The sequence below is a fragment of the Meles meles genome, chromosome 2 (assembly GCF_922984935.1).
Source record: "Meles meles chromosome 2, mMelMel3.1 paternal haplotype, whole genome shotgun sequence".
Lineage (NCBI taxonomy): Eukaryota > Metazoa > Chordata > Mammalia > Carnivora > Mustelidae > Meles > Meles meles.
Genome location: NC_060067.1, coordinates 58,093,025 through 58,106,045, shown reverse-complemented (window position 1 = coordinate 58,106,045; position 13,021 = coordinate 58,093,025). Strand labels below are relative to the sequence as shown.

At 40.6% G+C, this 13,021-nt stretch overlaps 1 long non-coding RNA gene across 1 annotated transcript; it reads right to left on the bottom strand.

Annotated features, from left to right (window-relative positions):
- Positions 1-870: 870 nt before the first annotated feature.
- LOC123937503 lies at positions 871-10,853 on the bottom strand. The gene is made up of 3 exons (XR_006817486.1): positions 10,588-10,853; positions 6,426-6,649; positions 871-1,749 (listed from the first exon to the last, which is right to left on the bottom strand). It is a non-coding gene; the product is annotated as an uncharacterized LOC123937503 (long non-coding RNA).
- Between the last annotated feature and the right edge of the window lie 2,168 nt (positions 10,854-13,021).

Here is a 13,021-nt window from a genome sequence, read left to right as displayed (position 1 = left end):
CAAAGTTTACAGCATACTATGTCTTACCTTCTTAGTCCCAAAAACTAGTTGGATGGGCAAAGATGCTAACCTGAACACCTCTTTTCTGATGCACAAACACCTTTAGGCAGAGGTATCTACAACTGAGGCAAAATTGTAAAAAGAATGGAAGGTGGAAAAGAGCTCTGCCTTTTTTTTTTAAAAGATTTTATTTCTTTGGGGTGAGGGGTGGGGGGAGAGGGCAGAAGAGTACACGAGCATGGGGAGGAGGAGGCGGCAGGAATCTCAAGAAGACTCTGTGCTGAGCGTGGAGCCTGATGCAGGGCTTGATCTCATGATCCTGAAATCATGACCTGACCTGAACGAAGGCAGACAGACGCTTAACCAACTGAACCATCCAGGCACCCCTAGAGCCTTACTTCTATGAAATCAAATGTTTGGCCTTTGGCAAATACTTAACTCTCTGGGCCTTAGTTTCCCCATTTGTATAAATAGGGAGGTTAGAGGAGGTAGGATATAGAGGAACCTGGTTTATAGAAATTATCTCACTGCTTTGTAATCCATTATTCGTATATATTAGGACACCATTTCAAAAATGTTATCGAAGTCATTCACCTCCTAAAATCAACATAACAGAACCTTTGTTTATAAGCCACTACCTAAGTTTTAACTTTGATTAAAACCTCCCCAAAGTTAAAACCTCCCCAAAGTTAAAACTTCAATGTAGGGGCAAACCTGGGTGGCTCAGTGGGCTAAAGCCTCTGCCTTCGGCTCAGGTCATGATCCCAGGGTCTTGGGATAGAGCCCTGCATCTGGCTCTCTGCTCAGCGAGGAGCCTGCTTCCCTTCCTCTCTCTGCGTGCCTCTCTGTCTACTTGTGATCTCTGTCAGATAAATAAAATCTTTAAGAAAACAAAAAACAAAAAAACACAAAACTTCAGTGTAGTCATGATTAAACTTAACTATCAGTTTATAGGAAATACACATGGTAGAACAGCTTGAGTATGAGGATGAAATCAGTCAAATCCAGTATATGAAAAATTCAGCTACACAAATGACCTAATCTTTACAACAAATAAATGTCAAGGAGGCGAGGACAGCCTGTTATGTATTAAAAGATACAGTAAGAATTATTAATCATACAAAATATATGGACATGGTTTAGATTCCAGTTCAAAGAAACAAGGGTGAAGACATTTTTTTTAGAAAATTAGAAAAACCTGAATGCTGGATATTAGATGAAATGCTATAATGGCCAAGACTTAAAATAATTCTAGCTGAGAGTAGGGTGCAGGAAGTAGGTGTATATGTGTGTGTATATGGGGAAGGGGGCCATTAACGAGACAAGGAACAGAAACAAAATTGGTCAAATATTGATAACAGTTCATTTTACTATTCTCTTTGATATTTTTCATAATAGTAAAAAAGAAGTATGGTTTTCAAATCTATTAACTTTATGTACATATGACATGATATTATCACTAGCCTGTTGAAGACATGGAATTCTCTAAGCTAAGTACAAAATCTTAACAAACAAAAAGACAAAGTAGTAAGGACCCAATATAATTATATAATAAGTGATGCATTCTGTGTCTATTAAGAAAATAAGCCCTTGGAGCATCTGGCAGGCGCAGTTGGTTAAGCATCTGCCTTTGGCTCAGGTCATGATCTCACGGTCCTGGGATCTAGCAGACGTTGGCCTCTCTGCTCAGCGGTGAGTCTGTTTCTCTCTCTCCTTCTGTGCTTGCGCTCTCTCGCTAATAAATAAAATCTTTTTTAAAAAGGAAAAAGAAAATAAACCATTGAAACCTATAAAATTAATACATTAAAGTGACTTCACCAATTACCAATTCATGGCCCACCACCTTTTTTCACCGAAAATCCCATCCAAAAGACTCCAAACTTGAGTCCCATATTAGAAATGGCTTTTAAAAGTCCCATTAGTTTGATTTTAATTGTGTTGCCTTGAAAAGATTCTTTCATCTTAGGAACAAAACCCATTTCCTATGCTTAAATGTAATTATTTAGCTCTACTTCCACATTTGACAGTTTCAGGATCATGTACATGTTGATTATTAAAAAATTATATGTCATATATCATTTAAAACAAAAATTTTTGAGGGGCACCTGGGTGGCTCAGTGGGTTAAGCCTCTGCTGTCAGCTCAGGTCATGATCTTAGGGTCCTGGGATCAAGTCCCACATCAGGCTCTCTGCTCAGCAGGAAGCCTGCTTCCCCCTCTCTCTCTGCCTACCTCTCTGCCTACTTGTGATCTCTTTCTCTCTCTGTCAAATAATAAAATCTTTAAAAAAACTTTTTAAAAATACTATCAGATATTAAGATTATAAAAACATAATAATTAAGACAATGTGGGGGTGCCTTTGTGGCTCAGTCAGTTAAGTGTCTGCCTTCGGCTCAGATCATGATCCCAGGGGATTGAGTCCTGCACCAGGCTTCCTGCTCAATGGGGAATCTGCTTCTCCCTCTACCCTCCCCACTACTTGTGATCTCCTCTCTCTCTCTCTCAAATAAACAAAATCTTAAAAAAAAAAAAAAAAAAAAAAAGGCCAACATAGGGGCGCCTGCGTGGTTCAGTCGGTTCAGCATTTGACTCTTGATTTTGTCTCAGGTCATGATCTCAGGGTCATGAGACGGAGTTCCATATTGGGCTCCACACTGAGTGTGGAGCCTGCTTAATATTCTCTCCCCCCACCCCTGCAATTTCTCTCTCTCTCTCTAAAAAGAGGTGGGGGGCAATGTGATGCTGGTCTAGTGGTGGATACAAATTGTAACTGAAAGAGACAAGAAAGAGGACCACATTCTATGCAGACTTCTGATGGGTGACAAAGCTGCCACTGTTGATCAGCTGAAGAGAAATAAAAGACTATTCAATAAATAGGGCTGGGCCAACAGTTATTAATATGGGGAACAATGAAATTATATGAAATTGCATACTTCCTAAACATTAAAAAAAAATTCCAGTAGAAGGATTTAAATGTAAAGTATAACATTCAGAAAAATGAAAAATATTGAGAGAATATCTTTTTTTATACTCTGGGGGTGGGAAGAATTTCTTAAATAAGATAAAAAAGAGGACAGGCCATTAAAAGATAAAAATTTTTCTTTTTTTTTCTTTAAGATTTTATTTATTTATTTGACAGAGAGAAATCACAAGCAGGCAGAGAGGCAAGCAAAGAGAGAGGAAGGAAAGCAGGCTCCCCGCTGAGCAGAGAACCCGATGTGGGGCTCGATCCCAGGACCCTGAGATCATAACCTGAGCCGAAGGCAGAGGCTTAACCCACTGAGCCACCCAGGCGCCCCTAAAAGATAAAAAATTTTTTAAAGACTTTATTTATTTATTTGACAGAGAGAGATCACAAGTAGGCAGAGAGGTAGGCAGAGTGAGAGGGGGAAAGCAGGCTCACTGCTGAGCAGAGAGCCTGATGTGGGGCTCAATGCCAGGACCCTGAGATCATGACCTGAGCTGAAGGCAGAGGCTTTAACCCACAGAACCACAGAGGCACCCCCAATTAAAGGATAAATTTTATAAATTAACTTCTGTCCATAAGTAACAACATGGCACAATAAAAAAAGTAGACTAAGATATAAAAGGTATTTTATTGACATAGAAACAAGAAACATATGAAAATATTCAACTCTTAGTTGTCAGAAAAATGCAATTAAAATGAACGTTAGGATTTCAGTCCTCCCCTACCAGACTAGAAAAAGTAAAGCCTGACAATATCACACATGGGCAAGAATGCAAAATAAGAATTCTCATACACTGCTAGTAGGACTGGAAATTAGTCCAATTATTTAAGAAAAATAACAGTATTATTAACTAAGCTACATATGTACATAATCCTACCACCTAACAATTCTAACTTTATTAGTTTACTAGGGTTGCCCTAACAAAAAAAAAAAACAACAGAAATTTATCTTCCTGGTTCTGGAGGCTAGAAGGCCAAAGATCAAAGTGTCAACAGGTTTGAGTTCTTGAGACTCTTGGCTTGTAGATAGATGCCTTCTTGAAGTGCCCTCACATGGTCTTTCCACTCTACATAGACATGTTCTAATTTCCTTTTCTTTTACAACACCAGTCAGACTGGATGAGGGCCCCATCTCAAAGGCCTTATTCCCCATCTCAAAGGCCTTATTTTAACTTAGTCACCTATTTTAAGACCCTATCTCCACATACAGTTACATTCTGAGGTACTGGGAATTAGGGCTTCAACATATGAACTTTGTGGATACATAATTCAGTCCCAACTCTGTCTCTAGGCATTATTAGCCAAAGAAATTCTAACACATGTTTGAGAATGCTGATAGAAGTTTAGTTCATGGGGTTCATTGGTAGCTTAGTTGGTTAAGTGTCTGCCTTTGGCTTGGGTCATGATCTCAGGGTCCCTGATCAGCTGGGAGTCTGTTCCTCCCTCTCCCTCTGCCCCCACCCTCACCTCGTGCTATCTCGCCCTTGCTCTCTCAAATGAATAAATAAAATCTTTAAAAATAAATATATAAAGTGGTATCTCACTGTGGTTTAAAAAAAAAAGCTTAGCTCATAATAGCACACAATAGACTGGATAATCCAAGTGTGCTGTATTACTATCGAACAGTGAAAAGGAATGAACTACAGCTACAAGCATAAATTTGGATTTTAGATTCTCAGAAACAGTACTAAGTGGAAAAAAGTAGTTACAAAAGCATATATGTAATATAACTCCATTTATATTAAGGTGAAAAAAGGCAAAGATAAAGCACATATTTTGGGATACATCTAGGTAGCCTTAAAACTAAAGTAAACTCTAAAGAAAAGCACGGTAATGAATGAGTGACACAAAATTCAGGATAGTGTTTTCCTCTGGAAAGGAAGGAAGGGGAAATACATTCAGAAAAAGGCACAAGACACTTAAAAAGGTACCTCAGCATTCCATTTCTTAACTCAGATGTTGGGATATGTGTTCATTTTATTATTCTTTTATGAAGTAATAAAAAAAGGTATTGGGCACCTGGTTGGTTCAGTGGGTTAAAGCCTTCGGCTCAGGTCACGATCCCAGGGTCCTGGGATCGAGCCTGGCATCGGGCTCTCTGCTCAGCAGGGAGCCTGCTTCCTCCTCCCTCTCTGCCTGCCTCTCCATCCACTTGTGATCTCTGTCAAATGAATAAATAAAATCTTAAAAAAAAATGTATTTGATCTTTGTCTCTGGTACAGAGCTCAAAAACCTTGGCATGTCCTGAGTGAAAGGAGTGTTGTTGGTTATTCTGGAATCCAGAGTAATTTTACTTGAGTTTATGGTAATGAGGTGACTCAAGGTGGAGGTTAGTGGTCCCTAGATTGCTTCAGGATGGAAGCTCATCACCTGAAAAGCTAATTAGGTGATTACAGGGCTAGAATTTTCAGGCCTATTCTCTTACTTTCAGGTAGGGGAGAGGAACTGCTGATTGATTTCAATGGTTTAATCCAACATACCTATTCAATGAAATCTCATAAAAAAACCCTGTTCAGCTCAGGGCATGATCTCAGGGTCCTGGGACTGAGCCCCATATCGGACTCTCTGCTCAGCGGGGAGCCTGCTTCCCCCTCTCTCTCTGCCTGCCTCTCTGCCGACTTGTGATCTCTGTCTGTCAAATAAATAAATAAAATCTTAAAAAAACAAAACAAAACAAAAAACCCTGAAACAACCGGCTCAAGCTTCTAGGTTGGTGAACACATCAATGTGCTGGGAAGACAGGATACCCACAGAGGTCATGGAAGCTCTGCTCTCCTTCTCCCCCATACTTTGCCCTATGTATCTCTTCCATTTGGTTGCTTCAGTGGTAACCTTTACAATAAAACTGTAATAGAGGAGTGCCTGGGTGGCTCAGTGGGTTAAGCCTCTGCTTTCAGCTCAGGTCATGATCTCAGGGTCTGGCATCAAGCCCCACATCAGGCTCTCTGCTCAGCAGGGAGCCTGCTTCCCCCACTCTCTCAGCCGCCTCTCTGCCTACCTGGGATCTCTCTCTGTGTCAAATAAGTAAATAAAACCTTAAAAAACCAAAACTGTAATAGTAAGCACAGCACCTACTTGAATTCTGTTCAGTTACTCTAGAGAATTCTCATACCTTAGTTGGGGGTGTGGCAGTCATGGGAACCCCCCAAATTTGTAGTTAGGTAGGTAAAAGTGCAAGTAGTTTGGGTATACCTGAGACTTGTGGCTAGTATCTGAAGTGGGGGCAGTCTTGTGGGAATAAGCCCTTGCTTGACCTGTAGGTCTACTCTAATGCTGGGTATTTAAATTACAGGGTACCCATTTGGTATCAAAGGATTGCTACTGAAACAACACATATTTAAATGGGATGTGTGCATGTATTACACACACTCTTCTCTCATCATATATTACATAATTAATAAGGAAAAATTTAACTACTGTGCATTTAAATCAAACAAAAACCATGAGGTAGCACTTACCTTTAACCTTGGGGCAATCATTACCCATAGGTCCTAAGTCTTGAAAGAGCCAGGTCTACCTGTACCCTTACATTTGGATTTTTAACCTTTAGTCTAATAAGAAGAACTTCATCCATTTTATGCACAAAACATTATCAATCTGGCCTTTTCCCAGCATATTTCCCAAGAACTTATTTAGAATCTGGCACAAGAAACACTGAACTTCATTGCTATATGCCTCAGTCCTAAAAAGGAAAAGAAAAAAAAAAAATCAAATTATTCCCAGGAGGCATTATAATGACAACCATCTGATTTTCCCCAAGTTCAGAATTCTAGAATTTAATAACTCATGAGGAAGTTATAATTTATGCAAAAAATTAAAAAATATAAATAACAGAAAAAAGAAAAAGGCTTTAATGTTAATGTCATTTATAGTCATAGGTATATTACATATGCATTTAATATAGTCTCAAAATAACCTTACCTGAAATAATATTTGCCAAATAACAGGATGCAATAATTTTTGGACCAAAATTTAACTTCTTTCCTAAGTAGAATGCTCATTTAAATATATTTACGTGAAACTGGTTTTTAATTTTTTTTTATTTATTTATTCATTTGACAGTCAGAGATCACAAGTAGGCAGAGGCAGGCAGAGAGAGAGGAAGGGAAGCAGGCTCCCCGCCAAGCAGAGAGCCCGATGTGGGGCTCGATGCCAAAACCCTGATCTGAGCCGAAGGCAGAGGCTTTAACCCACTGAGCCACCCAAGCACCCCTGGTTTTTAAATTTTTTAAGTAAAGCTAGCATTATAATAATAAAGTAAACCTAGCATTATATAGTAAGTTAGCTTTTGATTATAATCATATTTTATCCTGCAGAAAAATGTATAAGATGACTTTCATGTGACATAAATATATGTATGTAGGTACATATAACATAAACTTACTTATCATCACACATAACATTTCATTTATTTTTTTTAAAAGACTATTTGAGAGAAAGAGAGAGAGGGACGAGCAGACTTGGCAGCAGGGACCCGATGTGGGGCTCTATCTCATGACCCTGAGCTGAAATCAAGAGTTGGACAACCAACTGAGCCACCCAGGTGCCCCTATTTATCATCACATATAAATTTAGACCCCGAGCTGTCTTCTCTCTAAATTATTAAAGCCCTGAAGGCTTTCACCCAGTAAGGTTTTAGATGATACATACACTCACTGCAAATGTTAATACAAATTGAGAAAGCTTGCAGAGTATTTTCAAGATAAAGTAAAGTAATTAAAATAAGTTGAAATGTCACTGTCTGCATATTCCCTCTACTTGGCTAAATGAAGTAATAAACTGGTGCAAATTCTATTTCTTGCTCCACTGCAGATTTCATATTTACAGGCCATCATAATGTATTTAAGGTATGAACAAATGCCTCCTGAAAAAATGCTTTACTGACAACCAGAAATATAAAACCAATCCTTCACAAACTACATTGATGTCTTTACCCCTAGCACTGACCTAAGACTCTCCAAGATATTAATAATGTCTCATCAAACTAAAATCTTTATTCCTTAATAACTTTTAATCATCTATCCAGAAGAAATGATTAAGGAAGATAGACTTGGTAATCATTTACTTGTCTCCCTCCTGTTTCTGAATTACTTCTGTCACGGAGGAAAGCAGCATAAGATTTTGATTACAAAAGATTGTTTTGATTCTTTCACATATCCTTCAGTCTATTTAGAAAAATGTACCAAATATAGTTCAGCTGTCAATTCAACACTGCATTTTATAATTTCACCTGCCTATAACACAGCAATTTCATTTTGATATATCATTTATCATTGTAACTCCTATTCCGACACTACTCAGGATATTACTTACAAATGTTCTTATCTATCAAAAGCATCCTCCCAGGGGCACCTCAGTGGCTTAGTGGGTATGGGTAGGTAGGGTTAGGGCATCTGCCTTCTGCTCAGGTCATGATCCCAGAGTCTAGGCTCTCTGCTCAACTGGGAGCCTGCTACTCCCTCTCCCTGACTGCTCCCTGTGTTTGTGATCTCTCTCTGTCAAAGAAATAAATAAACTCTTAAAAAAAAAAAGAAATCTCCCAATTATATTTCAGTGGTTCCCAAACACTCTCAAAAACAAACAAAAAGCAATAGCTCTCATTATTTGGCTGCTGGGAGGACAGAATGGACCACTCTATGAAGGGCAACTGTAATTATCACATTTACAAATACACTTCCTCTTTGACCCAGCAATTCCCCTCAGATAACCTGACAGTTACCTCTGCAAATGTAGGAAATATGTATTCATTAAAGCATTGTGTCTAGGGGTGTCCGACTGGCTCAGTCAGTAGAGCATACCACTTTTGATATCTGGATTGTGAATTCGAGCTCTCAACACTGGGTACAGAAATTACTTAAAAAAAAAAAAAAGTCATTTCTAATACGTAAATACTAGAAATAACACAAGTGTGTACCTGTAGCGCATTGGCTATTAAGAGTATGTCCACAAAATGGAACATGTGACAGCTTAAAAAAAATGAGGAAATCTAACTGATAAGGAGTATCCAGAATACACTATTAAATGAAAAAAGCAAAGTGCAGAACAATGTAGAAATCTTGAAAGAGAAATGAAAGGAAATAAGAACACATATTCACATTTGCATGAAGACCTGAAGGTAAACAAGAAACTGGTTAAAATGGTTATCTGTAAAAGACCGAGGGAAAATACTGGATGGGGACTAGGAAAGGAGCGAGTCTTCTCGGTGAATTTCTTTCTATATACTTGGAGCATGTAAAATATTAACTAATCAAAAAATGTTTTTAAAAATCCAGTGAAACCTGCGTGGCTCAGTGGGTTAAGCCTGTCTTTGGCTCAGGTCAGGATCTCAGGGTCTTCCGATGGCTCAGGTCAGGATCTCAGGGTCTTCCGATGGAGACCCGCCTCAGGCTCTCTGCTCAGCAGAAAGCCAGTTTCCCTCTCTCTCTCTCTCTCTCTCTCTCTCTCTGCCTACTTGTGCTCTCTGTCAAACAAATAAAATCTTAAAAAAAAAAAATTAAACATCCAGTGAAACAGTTTTTTAAAAAAATCTTTGTGTAATCCTGCCAAATAAGAAAAAATCAGCTCGAGAAAAAGAAATGTTTTTTTTTTCTTTTTCCCTCTGGATAAATTAGCCAACCATATACATTTGTTCAACATCATTCTTCGGTCATATTTTTTTTAATATTTTATTTTATTTATTTGTCAGAGAGGAGGAGAGAGAGAGAGAGCACACAGGCAGGCAGAGAGGCAGGCAGAGGTGGAGAGAGAAGCAGGCTCCCTGCCGAGCAAGGAGGCCAAGCGGAACTCGATCCCAGGATCCTGGGATCATGACCCGAGGCAGCGGCTTAACCCACTGAGCCACCCAGGCGTCCCCTTCGGTCATATTTTTAAACCTTCCAGAAAGTGGCTGCTTTTCTGTTCCTAGAATTGCTGCTATTCTTCTCTTCAATATCCTGTTGAGTTTGTAGGTGTTCAGAATGGTTTGGTATCTGGCTGAATTCCTGGGACCAGACAAAATTTAGGTCCCCGGCTCCACCAACATCTTGCTCCTCCAGTCTCTCTAGTCTATTTTTTTCTATTTCTTAAAACCATAATAAAAGCCAATTAAGTACATCAACCTGAAAAATAGCTGGTTTGTAGCAAAGATGCACTTACTTACACTGATTTTGTCAATAACGAAGAAGTGTGTTTTGTTAAAATCATTACAGGGCAGAAATACAAATTTGTATTTATGTATGTATTTTAAACCTGGTTAACGAAATGCAGATTTATGTTAAAATCAGTGAGCTCTTAACCTAAAGAGACACCAAACTGTGATCATCAAATACAATGTTGGTCTCTAAATAAGTAAACCAGGTAAAATGGTTTTAAAATTCAAAATTCACTACAATCCTCTTATAAAGACTGTCAGGATGTGCGTGCGCTCACGAGTCACTCGGGTCCGCGGGAGCGGCGGGAAGGGGCGGCCGGAGACCCCTGGGGAGAGGGGATGCCCGGGCGACGTCGGGCTGACCTCCAGACCTCTCTGAAGTGGGTCGGGAAGCTTCAGAAGGTTGGAGTTGGAGGGCCACGGGAGGCTCCTGGGGAAGGCTGGTCCCAGGAGGGCGAGGCGCGGCGGCCGAGACCTGTGGCCGCGCTTACCGTGCGATAGATGCGGCTCAGCGCTGGTGACCTTGTTCTGGCGCGGCTGCTGCGTCCGCGGGAAGGCCTCCTTAACTGGCAGCGGCTCTTTCTCCGCCCCCATGGCGGCGGGACCTGGCCAGGACAAGCCTTGTCCGCTCCAGAGTGCAAGGGCCCGACGGAACAGGTCAAGTCTACAGAGCCGCCTCAGGATCGGGTTAGCCCGCCGCTGACCCCCAAATTGGAATTACCGCCAGAGCGTTCAAGTCACTCCCGCGGGAGAAGGAAATACCGCGAGACTGACGCGGGAGCGCTTGGACAGGAAAGAGGCGTACCGGGCCTTTGGTTTGGCGCGTGCGCAGAAGGCCGACCCTGTCCTTTTCCTTCTGGAAGTGAGATGTTTGTGGGTGGTAAGGTTCGGCCGGAAGTGCTGTTGCGTAGGGAATGGGGGTACGCGCTGAATCGCCTCTCGATGGGCGAAACGCGAGGCTTGCGGCTCTGGGCTGGAGGTGAGAAGAAAGGCAGCCTGTGATATGACTGGACCTCAGACTTCTAAGGGAAGATTTTCCAGGTTTCGTTGGGGGAGGCACATTCTGGTTTTGCTCAAGGGACGAATTGAGATCTCCCGGGAGAAGGGGAATAGCAGTCAAGGATTTGAGGGGAGCTATTCTAGGGTCGGCTGAAAGGGTCAGGCTGAAATTCTTAGAAGGCATGGTGGGCCTGAGAGGGCTGCAGGGAACAGGAATCTGCTGAAGTGGATAACGTGTGAATATACCCAGAGGTGATACCTGGAACTTCCCATCCTTGAGGTCTAGGGTACTCATGGCGTGCATGAAGGGAAACGAGAGAGTACAAGAGATGGAAAGTAATTTTAAATTACTGGTTATGAGACGGATCGGCAATGCCTGCAGGAGGGAATCAAGCCTTATAGATTCTTTTAAAAAGTAGAATTATTTTAGACAAAAGATAGAAACAGAAGTGTAACTCAAACATTGTATACTAGCCATCTGAAGAAATAAGAAGTGCTTTGTCTACTCCACGCAATTTCATTCTGTTCCCTCTTGCCCAAGGTAGCCACTCCCCCAAGCACCTTTATGTTTTAATTTCGTACATAGTACTGTTTTACATAATTTTAACAACCAGTAATGTGATATCCTTTTGCAGTTTGCTTGTTTACTTAATGTTCTTTTTTTTTTTTTTAAGATTTTATTTATTTGTTTGACTGACAGAGATCACAAGTAGGCAGAGAGGCAGGCAGAGACAGAGAGAGGGGAAAGAATGTTTCCTGCTGAACAGAGAGCCCCATACGGGGCTTGAATCCAGGACCCTGGGATCATGACCTGAGCTGAAGGCAGAGGCTTTAACCCACTGAGGAACCCAGGCACCTCTTGTTTACTTAATGTTCTTAATCTTTATCAGTGTGTTGTAATTCTGGTTCATTCATTATAAGAACTGAACAGATATTCCCTTATATTAATTTTTCACTTTTTTTTTTTTTTTTTTGCTTTATATGCCCAGTGCCTGGTACATTGTAAGTACTTAAATGTTAGTTAAATGGACGAATGCTTTAGCATTTGCGTTAAATCATTTCAAGAATGAAGAGAATTTGGGGCGCTTGGGTGGCTCAATGGGTTAAAGCCTCTGCCTTCCGCTCAGGTCGTGATCCCAAGGTCCTGGGATCGAGCAAGGCATTGGGCTCTCCACTCAGTGGAGAGCCTGCTTCCCTTCCTCTCTCTCTCTGCCTGCCTCTCTGCCTGCTTGTGATCTCTCAAATAAATAAATAAATCTTAAACAAAAAAAGAATGAAGAGAATTTTAAATGACTTACAGGTATTCGATACAAACAGAATACTAGTCAGAAGCAGAATCATGGAAGTGCCTGATGTATTTCAAGAACTTCAATAATCTTAGAACTTAAAATGGAGAATTGTTTGAAGGTATGGGATGAAGGAGACACCTAGAGAAATAAGATAAGGCTTAGATTTAAAGGATATTGTCCTGAGGAGGATGCACTAGCTCAGAACCATTAGAGGTTTTTGAATTATGGGAAACTGATCAAAGCTGTATTTTTAGGAGTCCCTGGCTGGCTCAATTGGTAGAGCATGCTGCTCTTAATCCCCAGGTCATGAGTTTGAGCCCCACATTGGGGGCAGCATTTACTTAAATAAATAAATAAATACATATATATTGCTGTTCGGTTTTTTTTTTTTAAAGATTTTATTTACTTATTTGACAGAGAGAGAGATCACAAGCAGGCAGAGAGGCAGGCAGAGAGAGGGGGAAACAGGCTCCCTGCTGAGCAGAGAGCCTGATGTGGGGCTTGATCCCAGGGCCCTGAGATAATGATCTGAGCCGAAGTCAGAGGCTTAACCCACTGAGCCACCCAGGCGTCCCTGCTGTGTTTTTAGAAGAAAATATTCGATAACACCATGGAGATACATCTAAGAGGTAATAAG